This window comes from Carettochelys insculpta, chromosome 13, assembly GCF_033958435.1.
Source record: "Carettochelys insculpta isolate YL-2023 chromosome 13, ASM3395843v1, whole genome shotgun sequence".
NCBI lineage: Eukaryota > Metazoa > Chordata > Testudines > Carettochelyidae > Carettochelys > Carettochelys insculpta.
Genome location: NC_134149.1, coordinates 3,745,978 through 3,759,208, shown reverse-complemented (window position 1 = coordinate 3,759,208; position 13,231 = coordinate 3,745,978). Strand labels below are relative to the sequence as shown.

Below are 13,231 nucleotides of genomic sequence, written 5' to 3'. Positions count from 1 at the left end.
TTAGCTAATGATTAGCTGTTGTTTTATCAGTCCAATACAAACACTGGAAATATCAGGAAGTTTCCTGTGCCTGGTCCCAGCAGTTGTGCTCCGTAGAGACAGGAAAAGCTTTAACTTTGCCACAGTTATGTTTTGTGTTTGATTCTGACATCTGGTACAAATGCACAGAATGTCAAACTTCGGGGAGCGGGGAGAGAGAGAGAGGGAGTGTGTGTGTGTGTGTGTGTGCTTGCGCGCACATTATCTGGAGAATTTTGAGATTTTGTAGGTCGTGGCTATGTCTGAAATCGAGAACTCCCATTACGGATAGTAAATGAAAGTGAAACGAGATCCAAAATCTAGCATCCTGTGACAGCAAAATTGTGTCCAGGGCATACTGGCTTTGAATTCAGAACAGTTCTCTGAAAATGCTTTTAAATAAAGACACTGTTTTCAGCTATCAGTTGGCCTCTGCTGATTTTCCCTATGTTGGGGTATAGCTGCAGTGCGCCACATATGTCACAGGCAGCCAAAATATTTGGAGACTGATGCCTAGAGAACACTGGAGGAGATTTCAAGAGTTATGAAAAGATGCACCATGTGCAAATCATATGTGAACTGCAGAGCGAAGTCGTTTGCTTGTGACTGCTCCCATGAGTTCAGTTTCACAGGGAGTAAATGCCTCTTTATTCCTTGGCACAGTCAAAGTTCAGGGAGAAACTTATTTTTCAAGTTTATAGAATTAGCAGATTCTTTCCAGAAACGGAGGCAACAGAAAAATTATCCAAATCCGCTTACAGGAAGCTTAAGTTAAGGTTTTTCAGAAGCAACTAACAATTTTTAGTGCATCAAACCTGAGGTGCCCATTCTGAGACATAGAAGGGAACACCGTGTTCACCTAGTCCAGGGGTCAGTAACCCCCGGCATGGGTGCCAAGAGTGGTACACAAGGCGGGAACTCAGCCCCACCCACCTCCCCCAGGCAGGCAGGGGCTTGCTCTCAGCCTGTGGGTTAACAAAAGACCAGCTCATGTTACCAGCCACCCCCTAAATGGTAAAGCTCTGCATCTTCATTTAGTTATTAATGAAGCTATTGTAAGTAGGACCATTAGTGACTTTAAAAAGTATCACCGGCACTCAGGCCATACTTAGAGGTCAAAAGGTCAAATTTCAGCAGTCCACCTCGGAAAGCTTGCTGAGCCCTGGTCTAATGTGGTCTGCTGCCCACCGCAAGCCACAGAACCTTGCTCTCCAACTTCTGTAATAGTCCCTAATTTCTGGTTGTATTACTGGCATCCTGAAATCTTGATTTAAAGACTCCAAATAACAGAGAATCCGCCATTTACACTAGCTTAAATCTGCAAGTGACCTGTGCCCATGCTGCAGAGGAAAGTGAAAACCCCCCAGGGTCTCTGCCAATCTGACCTGTGAGAAGATTTCTTCCTGAGCTCAAATATGGCAATTTGCTAGACCATGAGCATGTGAGGAGACCCAGCAGCCAGACACCTCAGAAATAATTTGCTCTACTAACTCAGAACCTTCCCGATCTGGTGTTCCATCTCTGGTCATTGAAGATACTTGCTCATTGCCATCACAGAGGGGCCGTATGCCATTGTGGGCAACTTCAGCATGCTGCTTGCTCTGTAACATCTTTAAGGTGTCTGATTTTTCTGAAGAGTGATCCCCATTTGGGTGTCTTGGGTGCTTTTAGTGCCAAAGCAGGCTAGGTTCTCCGCTGCTGGAATTGCCAAAAAGAGTCTGGTAATTTGGCGATCTTAAAAACTTCCCATGGACTTGGACTGTTGCTTGAAAAGCCTGGGGTTTATTTTAAATGGCGGGCACAACAATGAGGTGAACTAGTTAAAATAGGCGTGCATTACTTAAGACTGTGTCCATGTGCCGATTGACAGTTTCATGTGTGTTGTTACAGTTTTTATCTTCTTAGCTTTTCCCCTTTCATTCCATTTTGGTAGGATGCTCAGCCATCCAAAAACAACAAGAAGTCCTGTGGCACCTTACAGAGTAACAGATATTTTGTAGCGTAAGCTTTTGTGGGCAAAGACCCGCTTCATCAGATGCAAAATATCTCTTACTCTATAAGGAGCCACGGGTCTTCTTGTTTTTGAAGATACAGACTATCTCAGCTACCTCTCTGATACTTGTCAGCCATCCAAGTTCATTTAGCTTTGTTCTGGCTGGTCCAAGTTCATCAGATGATTCCTTCGTTGTACAATGCCTTTCAAATGCTCATTTACATTACTTGCCTGCTGATTGGGATAGACTGAAATATATTTTTATCAGCAAAGGAGAAAGTGAATGTTCCTTGCGCCCTTCAAGCTTTTGAAGTGCAGCCAAGGGCTGGGCAAATGTTTTGGAGAAGGAGATTAATATGTTTACTTGAAATTGAATAACATTCACTTGCAAGCTAAAAGGCATACAGTAAACATTCTCTGTGGTAGTCCAATATATCACTTACTGGACCGTGTGTGAGCCACAGTAGTAAGTTTTAGTTTGGCTGTCCCCACAAATGGCCTAACTAACCGCTCAGCCTGGCTCTGTTACTTAACACCCCTGATTAGCCTTGCAGGCAGGAGTAACTAAAGTGGCATGTGTAATGCTTCACTCTCTTGGTGGGTCAGAGCTCTGTAAGGAGCTCCTGACAGGCACCCACCTTTCTGCCCTAGGCAGCTCTGCAGAGCTGGGCTCAAGGAATGAAGTGTACAGCTCCCCATGTGCACTGGTTGGCCCTGGCTCAAATCCCACCCATTGGCAATAGCCCACAGCTGCAGTTTCTCACTCGTTGGGGGGCAGCGGGAAGAGCCAGAGGACATTCAGTTTGGAAAAGGGAGCTCCACGTTGTTGCTGAAAGCGGTCAGCAGCTAGCAGACGCTGCCTGCTCAGCATGCGTTTCATTCTTATGATCGTTCTGTGTAATTTAGATAACGGATGAAAATTTACACACTGGTTGCAGCCTGGCCTTCAGGCCAGCAGCACATGCACTGTACAGTGGCAGGAGAGCAGTCTGGGGGGGGGGGGGTTTCACCAGGGAAAGATTGTTGCCTCTAGACGTCACTGATTGGGGCTGTTGTATCGCATGGGCCAGTGTGCTTCACCCCACAGAGAGGAGTAGCGGTGTGAGCTCCCCAGTGCCACCAACTCCACCTATGGCAGAATCGTCTGCCAGGCCCTACAAATTGGGCGACTGGCTTTCAAGTCAGGAGGCTTTTTTTCTGTAATCAGCATGGGGGTCGTTTTGATTCTGGGTCTTGAGCCTTTCGGGTCCCATTGCCAAGCATTTCTCAGCAGCTGCGAGGGCTGGGAACTTAATTGTTAAGAAAAACACCAGCTCTCCTGAGACTCACGATGGTCCAGTGAGATGTGGCCATGCGGCTGGGCCTCCGGAGATCTGAACCCCACTGCGTAAGGGGCTGGAGAAGGAAGTTGAACACACACGCTCCTGCCTTGCAACACTCAGAGTTGAAACTTAAGAAAAGGCCCTGCCCGTGGCTAGATGAGGGGCGAGGTGAGGTGTGGAAGGGGTCCGAGGTAAGGGTTATAATGGGTGCTGAACTCTGACCCCTCCTGTTCTTTTCAAGATCACCTCCCTCAGGTCTTGGGCCTTCCTTGGGTCCTGGGACTTTGGCCACATTCTGGCTTGCGGGGGAGTGGGAGGGATCATGCGGTCTTTCCCCCCACCCCTCCAGACCAAGCTTAGACACCAGCTGTGGTGATTTTAGCGGTATCTGCACATGCTTTCCCTGGGAGCCAGGACGGCCACGCCCAAACAGCACTGCTTATTTAGAACAAAAGTATTTCAGATCAAATACATCTGAAAGAAATAAGCAGTCTCGATACGCGCCAGCCTTTGCCTATGGCTTCCCTGTTCTCTAGAAGGATCCAGCTCTTGCGGAGTCACACTGTCCCACTGACAATTTAAACTCCCCGCAGACACCCCCCAAGAGTGGCCCTTTTAACTGTTTGATGGTCTTTTGATCTCCCCATTCCCTGGATTGCAGAAGAGCTGCATCTTTTCCCTAGAGATGAGGTATAGGCTGCTCAATGCTAATAGGTTCTTCCATTGTCTTTTGCCTCCCGGGACTTGTTTCAAGGTTGCTTATTTGGATTCAGGGTATTGTTTCCCTGCCTTTTTTTTCCTCCATAAAGTCCCTTATTACGTTGGAACAGTACGTTAATACAGGAACCTCTGGTAACCCAGGATGCAGTCACATCAACTCGATGACCAGATCTTATATAGCGTTCTTGAAATGATTACAGCCTAGTATTCTTCGATTACAGTCAGAAAAGCAAAAACAGATTTATTTGCAGATGTAGCCTTGGTTGTCAAAGTTGATGCCAAGTTCTCTGTTCCGCATCTCTGTGGGCATGTGTCTCTGCATCTCTCTTGGTGTATTTTCTTTCCTGGAAATATGGGATGCAGAACAGTGGGAGCCGAAGGTTTTATTTATAGGAGTTGGGGGCGGGTGCATTCTGCATCACAATGCAATCTGTTTGGCGCCTCAGTTACAAAATTTTTGGTTCCTGAATTGGTGCCAAGTGCAGGACTGAATCTTGCCCATCCTGGATCCCAGGCTGTTTGAGGGGGAAACTTTCAGAGCTTGGGGGCAGAGGGGGAAGTAAAGGAACCCTTTCTCTGGCAAGTTGGTTTTAAAAAAAGAAGAAACGATGCTGCTTGAAGCTGATCAGAAGTTTGACTTGCACATCAGGGCGCCCTATGTGCGCTCCTTCAGACTTGTTGAGGGAGAGCAGGGTCCTTTGAACTCATTTGTGTCTAACATACCTCACTTAAGGCTTTGGAGAACACATTTTCAGTTCTTTCGCTTCACTAGGTTTAACCTTGACGTGCAAAACTGAGGGACACACTCACAGGACAGACTGGAGATTCTGATTTCGTACAGTGTTGGGATAACTCCTTTCCTTGCGATTCCTTTTACTGGAGAAAAGATTGCCCTTCCAGTGTATTGCTGCTTGACGATGTGTAGTGAGCTTTGCAGAAACTGTGAAAGAGAAAATAAAATTTCAGCAAAGGATAGCAGGGTGCTTATGCCGCTATAAATGAGAGAGCATGTACAGTCATTCATCAAATGACAGTCGTTTTCATTTCAAGGGGGACTAAATAGTAATAGTGAGGAAAGGGAGTTAATTTGCAACAAGGTCAGTTAAATTAATTAAAAGTTATCGAATAATCATTACTCATCATGTTCCTTTGCTCAGGTTTGACAGACAGCTCTATTTGAAATTATGGCATTTTCAGGGGGCCACTCTTAGTCAGGTGCTTTTGCCAACTTGCCCAGAAATACCATGGCTTTATAGCAGTCGGCCGATGAGTGCTTCTCTGTTAACTTTCCTCAACTATTCGAGCATAAAAGCCCCTACCACCATGAGGCTTTCTGGGTTATAATTGCCTTGACAGTGAATTGATAGCCTGCATTCCTAGCTTCTTGTGTGCATTGGTAAAAGAAGTTAGAAAAGCCATAGCTGAGTTACTGGAAACACAAATTGATACGTAACATGACTGGGCAAATGAGTTTCCATAGTTACATGTGTACCAATTAAGTGTTCATATAATATAGAGCAGAACATCAGAGACTTTGATTTATGTTTGTAATCATTCAAGAGACCAAAATACAGATTAATGTTTGAAAACAGCAATGGCAATCTTGGGTTCCTTTACTTGGTGTACCAGTGCTGAAAGAAATAAACATTTTGGATCCCAAAATGTAGCAAGCCAAAAATCTTAGATGTCCAGATTTGGATTTGAGGGAATGGTGGGGGCAGATTTGAAAGTGGCCTTACAAATCTGTTGTTGTTGTTAATATGATCAGCATTAAACTTGTTTGTTGAAACATCCACATTTTTGGATTATGTGTTTGTAATGAATGTGATACAGGAAAGGTGTGGATTTTTCAAAACTCAGTTGTCCAAATTTTGTTCCCAAAAACTGGGTGGCGTCACTTTATGTGTGATATTAAGATAGCAAATCCCCCCTGGCAGGCTGAAACCTTGATTTTCCAGAGGTGTTTAATCTGCTTATGTGATGAGGAAACATGAGCTTGTTCCTTATGGACTTGATATTAAATTTGGACCCCTCTTACTCTGACCTCGGTGGAGTTGCCCCTGATCTGGTGTACAACCAGAGTTCGGTTTGATATGTGTTAAGATTTCAGAGCCTAGTGGAATAACCTAAACATCACCGAACTCAGTATATGGCCATTTTCTTTTTAAAAGAAAAGGATAACTGAATTTTACACCATCTCTCTGAGGGATTAGCCAAAGAGAGCATGACTAAGGGTTTGTCTGCGATGGGAGTTATTGCAGACCAGCTACTCCGAATTAACTCCATGTGTGGACATGCTTGTTGCAGAAAAAGACTGCCTTACTCCAGCTTAGCTTATTTCTGTGGAAACAATTTAAATCAGTATAAGGCACTCAGATTTCTGGGATAAGTGTGTGCACACATGACATTAATCAGGAATAGTTAATCCAGTTTAAAGTCCTGCCCCATCTTATTGTAAATTAACTGTCATGTGTAGGCAAATTCTGTGTAAACCCGACAAACAATTTTGAAATAAATTACCTTTGTGAGATGTTTTTACAGCAGTTGTGAATGCACTTGCACCTGTGCCTTAACCTCAGAATGGCAGTATCTGACAAGGCATTAATTCATTGTGCAATGATATTCAACTGAGATTTTGGCAGCTTTTTGGACCTCTATGGTATCTTACGGCACATGCTTAACTGCTTTTGCTGAATCAAAGCTTAAAAGAGGGAAAATGTATTAAAATGATGATTGTTGAGTTTTTTTGGTAATGGTGCCATAATTAAAATTAAGGAAATGGACTTAAATTTTAAAAACAGCATACCTTTCTTAGGGCCTGATCAACTTTGTACATTACGTTTCACTCTCTTATAAAAAACAGGATAAGTAATTGTAGTAGTTTGGTCAGCACACAAACACTGGTATTTATCCTTTGCAACTAGTAGCAGCATCACCTGCCATACATGCAATTGAGGAAATAAGACTAAAAATTAGGAAGCTAATGTAGGTGACATGCTTATTTTAGTGTTTGTTCACTAATCTCTGTCTTATGACTTAATAAGCAGCATGTTGTGTACGTACAGTTTACTGTGGTGGGACAAGTTACTTTTGTGGCTCATCAAAACAAAAAGCAGTCAAGTAGCACTTTAAAGACTAGCAAAATAGTTTATTAGGTGAGCTTTCGTGGGACAGACCCACTTCTTCAGACCATAGCCAGACCAGAACAGACTCAATATTTAAGACACAGAGAACCAAAAACAGTAAGCAAGGAGGACTCATGTGTGACATGCCTGGAATAGAGGCTTTAGTTGAGTAGAAGAAAAGTATATAGTCTACGTTAGTAATCAGCCTAATGCAAGCTTCCCTGTAATGTTGCAGTAGTGAGCACAATAGCTTAGGTTTATTTAGGATTGTTCATAGAAGTCTGCGCTTCCCAGCTTCAAGGTTTCTCATTCGATTAATTTATTCGTAATTCCTTGTTTCTTACTGAGGATGGGCAGCTGTGGCAGGCACACAGGTGTTTTTTCTAGAGAGAGCTGAGTTCATCCTCTCTGGTGGCTCTTTCCAGAGTTGAGAGTAATTTATCTTGGCTTGGTGAATTGCACTCTCTCAGGACAGGTGGTGTATCGTACCTGGCATCACCCAAGCAGCAAGCAAGGGCATGGTATACCATGTGGAAACAGGCAGAGAGTTCCCTTCCATGCACAGCAGGCAGAGTTTGTTTTGCATTGTGTAGTGTGGACACTGCAGAGAGCCCCCGCCTGTCCTCATCTCTGGGCTCTCCAGGATTCCTCACTTTGCTGAGGCATTTAAAGAAAGTGGAGACCATTGTGCCCCTGCTGACCTGGCCATGCGATGCTGAGAATTGCAAGGTGGCTGCCCAGCTGCGTGGAAAGGGCCTCCCAGGGATGAGTCTGGGGCCAACATCCTTCAGTCTGAATCCACCTTCCTGTGATCACGGCTGGGCTGTGATGGACACCACCTGGCTGATTTCAGGGCCATCTTGCTCTTTGCAGGAGCAACAGCAAAGTTAAGTCAGAGGCTAAACTCCTTAGTTAGCTGCTCTGAGCCTGATCCAGCTAGATTTTGCCTTGTAAAAGGAGGATAGGTTGTGGGGGGTAGAGGAGGAAATGGAGCAGATGCCCTGGGGCCCCACAATTTAAAAGTGCCTGGCACTCCTGGCAGCCACTGCTTCTACCTGGCCCCTTTAAATCACTGTCAGAACCCCCCGGAGGCACATGGCCCAGGTGGTGCTTAAGGGAGGGCTGAGGGAGGCTAGCCCTAGTCCCACTCCTTCCACCTGAGCCCCCACCCTTCTGGGAGCCCCCCCCAGGGCCTGGCAGGGTCAGCTCATCAGCACTGTGTGGAAGGGTGGCCTGAGACAGTGTGCCCGCTTGTGGGGTTTGGCTTAATAGCTCACATCGGCCAGCGCCGGCCAGCTCCTTTGGCAAGTGCCCCGTCCTATCCAGAGTGGGGGACCCTGCCCCTGGGAGCCTCTGTGTACCCAGGGCCGGAGGGCAGCAGGAAGCTGTTTTGCCTCTTTAGTTACAACGAAAGCCAAAAGAGCTGGAAGGAGGCTGCCGTCTGGCAGGACCGTGGCTGGGAGTCGGGGCAGCCATGCCTTGTGATGTGGCCCAGGGGAAAAAGCAGAGCAGAACCCTGTGTCCTGCCAGCACGTTGCTGCAGCTGTGAGCTCAAGCCAACATGTGACACGTTGCGTTCTGGTCAGACATGCAGCATGCATCTGTGCGGGGCCCGGAGGGCAGGGTGGGGAGAGTCACGCCTGGCTGATCACCTCTGGGGTCGACCTCTGAGGCGCCGTGAGCTTCAGTAAAAGGACCCCCGGGGCTCTTCTGTAGGAGAGGCCCTGGGCCAGCCCCCTCCCAGGCCTGGGGAGCAGTTGCTCCTCGGACATCACTTCAGCCCCACGTCAGCACGGGGCCTTTCTTTCTGTAGCTCTGCCCTTCACACATCCCACCACTGTCTGAGGAGATTGGACCACGGGTGGCGCTGGCGGGTGGCAGGCTGCTTCAGGGCCTGCATCCTGGAGAACAGCTGTGCCCCCTGGAGTCACTCTCCCTTCCTGGTGTCCCCCCAGGGCAGGACAGTTCTGGGCTAGCCCCAAGATGGGTCTGAGACCATTGGGCCCGATTTGGCCCTTCTCTTTTGCACAACTTCCCAGATTCCCCACATCACTTCTCTGGGATTTGCCTTTCCGGTTGCGCCTTCCCTAGCTGCGTGAAGCCCAGAACTGGGCCTGGTGCTCCAATGGAGGGCCTCACCAGCGCAGAAGCATCCATGGCTAGTACCTGGGCACTGACTGTCTGTAGGAAAAGTCCATTCAGCTGATGTGCTCTGTACTCCCCTCTTTTGGGAGCTCAACACCTCCGCTGTTTGCTTTGCAGCGTGCGGATGAAGAGCAACAGGCTGCATGGTAGAGGGGGTCGATTGGAGTGAAGTGGGCATGTAGAAAAAATAACCAGTCTCTGAGCAGCAAAGGTCATGTTTTCAGTGGGTTTCCCCCTGCTCTTGAGTGGGATTTCCTGGGAAGGATTTCACCAGCTGCATGTTAGTTCTTACCCAACGGAGCGGGTTGAAAGTGCAGCAGCTCCCGTTCAAAGGAGCCGACTGATGTCAGGAACCTGCTCTGCTCCAGAGCTCTGCTTCCTCCAGGACAGACTCACCCAGCTCTGTTCTCTTGCCCATCCGCAGCTCCTCACCTCCTGCTCCCAGGGAGTGTCTGTAACTCTGCTGCTGCCCAGATACGCAAAGGCCAGGTTTTCCTGTTTGGACTAGATTGGGCTTTAGCTCCTTTGGGGAGATAGCAGATGGGTCTGACCTCAGCACCAGGAATGTCAGTGCAGTGCACTGCCATTTGTGCAGGGCGTAAAACAGCTGTAACCTTTATTTTAATTTAAACCCTCCGTTTGCAGTTGCTGGTTGAGTCGCTTTACTCTCCAGACTTTGCAACCCAACAGCCTTTCGCAGGCAACGTGCGTGGGAGAGCCAGTCTGGCCTGGTTTTGTGCACGATGCAGGAGAAGAGGCAGTGCTGAGACCAGTCAGCACTCTCAGGTCAAAGTTAGCTTTGCCCGAACTGGGTGTCACGTCCCAGCCAGGAGAGGTCCCTCCCAAAGAATCATTCGGCTTTAGGGCTTGGTTTAGCTCAGGAGCTGCAGTTCTCAGCCGCAGAACTAGGTCTGGCAAGGCGTAGTAGTGACATGCAGAGCTAGGCTAAAACTTGGATCACGTTAACACGGTGGTTTAATTAGCCCTGTTCAGCGTACTGTGGGCATCAGAGTCAATGTTGCTGCATTTGTAACCGGCTACCAACTGTGAAGGTAGAACTGCCGTTCTTCTTCACAGCCCCCCAGATCTCTTGTGGCTTCTTCCAGTGTGGGACCCTCTGGGCTGCATGTGCTCATTTAAAGCCCTGGGAAAGTGACAGGTTTGGCTTCCCAGACTGCATTGGAAGCCAGACGGTCAGCGGTAGAGTCCAGGCAGCTTCAGAAAGGGCTTTGCCACATACCGCACTGCCGGCGTCTTGTCTCCTCTCCCAGCTGGCATGCGGGGCTGTGCGCAGCCTACCCTTTTGGGTGTGGTTAGAGGTGCCTCAGGTCCTGTTTTGGAGCCAGGAGTTAGCTGGTGTCCTACAGGGGCAGCAAAAGCAGCATGTTTGGCTTTAACCTAATCAAGGAGGCCTTGTCTTTTTGGTTGGGGAGGTAGGTGCCAGTGAACCACTGACTCCTGTCCCCGTTTGCCTCGAGAATGTTCTGTTGGGCTGTGACTCTGAACCCTTCAGGTTATCTGCAAGCGGCTTGGACCTGGGGAAACCTTTCCTGGGAGAATGTGACCCAGAGTAGCATGTCCTCTCTCACTGTGGCCAGAACCTCACAGCTGGACCCCAGCTCAGCAAAGCCCTGAAGCAGGTGTCCATGTGTGAATGTATCGGAGGGGTAGCCGTGTTAGTCTGGATCTGTAACAGCAATGAAGGGTCCTGTGGCACCTTATAGACTAACAGAAAAGTTTTGAGCATGAGCTTTCGTGAGCACAGACTCACTTCATCAGATGCTGGTCTTGGAAATCTGCAGGTGTGAATGGACTTTGGAGGCACGCCTCATGTGTCTGTCAGGGGAACTTGTTGGTGCCGGGTTGAGGGGAGTGACAGCAAAGCCAGAGGGGAATTGCACTCTGCCTGCCTTCCTCCGTTTTCCTCCCCCGTCACCACCCAGCTCGGTGTTGTGGTTTTCCTTGCAGACGCCAGCACTCAAGTGTGTTTTATTCAAATATGGGCGCTGATTGCATTTGTTCCCGCCGACGGCAGGTGAACAGATTCAAAGACTGTTCTCTGCTCTGCATAAGCAATGCAGGCACCTGGTTTGCAGGTGTGAGCCATTGCTGAATAAGTGTTGCTGGGGCTCCTTCAGCGCTGGCCTGCAGAGAGTACGAGTCTGGTAAAGCCCCAGCTGCAGGGCTTTCACTCAAGCCAAAGCTGCTCCTGCTTTTCGCCCCGGCAGTCCTTAGTTCAACGCCAGCGTGTCAGTCGAGACACTGGTGCAGCCGAGTGCATGCATGTGCGCAGTTAGGTTTCTGAGTACTCTGAACTCAGCTGGTGACATGATGCAAGTGGCGTGTCGTTGCTGTTTGACCTGTGGCACTCGCTCCTCGATATGCTAAGCTCTGATAAGGAGGTGGTTCACTCTGGCTTCTAGTCTGGTCAAAATCCCAGCACACCAAAGCCCCAGAGCCTGCCAGTAGCACCAGCGAGCAAACACTGCAGCATCGCTACAGAAGTGGTCTTAAATGCAGATTGGAGGTGGGGATGGTGTTGTGTGAGTGCGGTGGGCCTTGCTCAGCAGAAGGGTTGTTCAACAGGGCAAACTATATCGCTTTGATTTTAATTCAGCACAGAAAATCCCAAAAGTACGGCCCTCAGCCGCTCAACACATGCTCACGCCTTTCCACCCACCAGCCTGGGCTAAAGGTTCTTCTCTGCTGGGAGGCGTGCTGGAAATTTCTGGGTGCTAACAGGAAACTGTTGAAAGACACAGTAGATTTTTGATATAATCTCATCTGCAGCAATGTACCCTCCTTTCCAGGGTTACTGCATGCCCTGGGCACCTGTTCAGTCTCCTGTACTTCTGTGAATTATGTCACTGAAGGCCCCTCTGCAGCCAGATTTGGTGTGGTTGGTACTGGGCGTCATCGGCGGACTCCATGGCTCTGTTTGGAACCACCCAAAGAGTGGAGGTGCTGCATGTTTCTGCTGCGCTTTAAAACGTATAGCTGGCCCATGCCCGCTGACTCAGGCCAAGGGGCTGATGAATTGTGGTGTAAGATGATTGGGCTAGAGCTGGGACCCAGCAAGGAGGTGTGGTCCCAGAGCTCGAACTGCAGCCTGAGACTCATCTGCACCATAGTTAATCAGCTCCTTAGCCTGAGTCAGCTGGGACAGGCCAGCCACAGGTGCCTACTTACGGTGCAGACGCACCTTACAGGTCTGGTTTCTAGAGGTGCAGCTGGCCAGGAGCTGTGGTTTGCTGAACGCTGTGGGATGCTCAGAGCTCCGAGGTGTTCTCCAGAATTACAAATGCTACAGCCAGCACTGGATCCAGAACCCCGAGTTCGGGTTTTCCTCTCCTTTGCCCCTGCTCTGAGCTGATGTCCTGCTGCGCTCAGGTGTGAGAGAGAGGGGAAAGGGCTGTAGGCAGCACTGAGGAGAGTTCCGGTTTCTAGGCAGGTTCGGCTTCGCTCGGAGGGAGGAGCTGAAAGTCGAGCTCTGTTCTTTCCAGCTCTCAGCACAGTGCTGTGCAGGCTGAATGGAGGCCACGTGCCAAGCTGCTCTCCCCAGACAAACCCCAGTGCACAGCTTCTCTGACCCTGGCGGTCTGCGCAGGTGTTCACAGTGTGGAGCAGCTTGCAGGGCTGGTGCCGATCGTCCCTGTTGTGTTGGCACAGCCGAGGTGGCAGAGAACCCAGCTCCCATTCTCGCTAGCTGGGCACAGCGGAGTGAGCTGGCGTGGAAAGCCGTAACAACTTGTAGTTGGACAGGTTGATGGATTCCACTTGAAATAAACCCACAGAGCAGGTCTTTGCAGCAGGATGGTGCCAGATCATGGCCCCTTCACTGACTATTGCACTAAGGTTTGTTTTTTTGAAAAGCTGGTGTCATAATTCATATCTGAACAGCTGAGGGG

At 48.8% G+C, this 13,231-nt stretch overlaps 1 protein-coding gene across 7 annotated transcripts in view; it reads left to right on the top strand.

Annotated features, from left to right (window-relative positions):
* Positions 1–13,231, top strand: part of MBNL3 (muscleblind like splicing regulator 3) — a 131,797-nt gene that overhangs the window by 47,547 nt on the left and 71,019 nt on the right. The gene's annotated exons all lie outside the window — the stretch shown is intronic.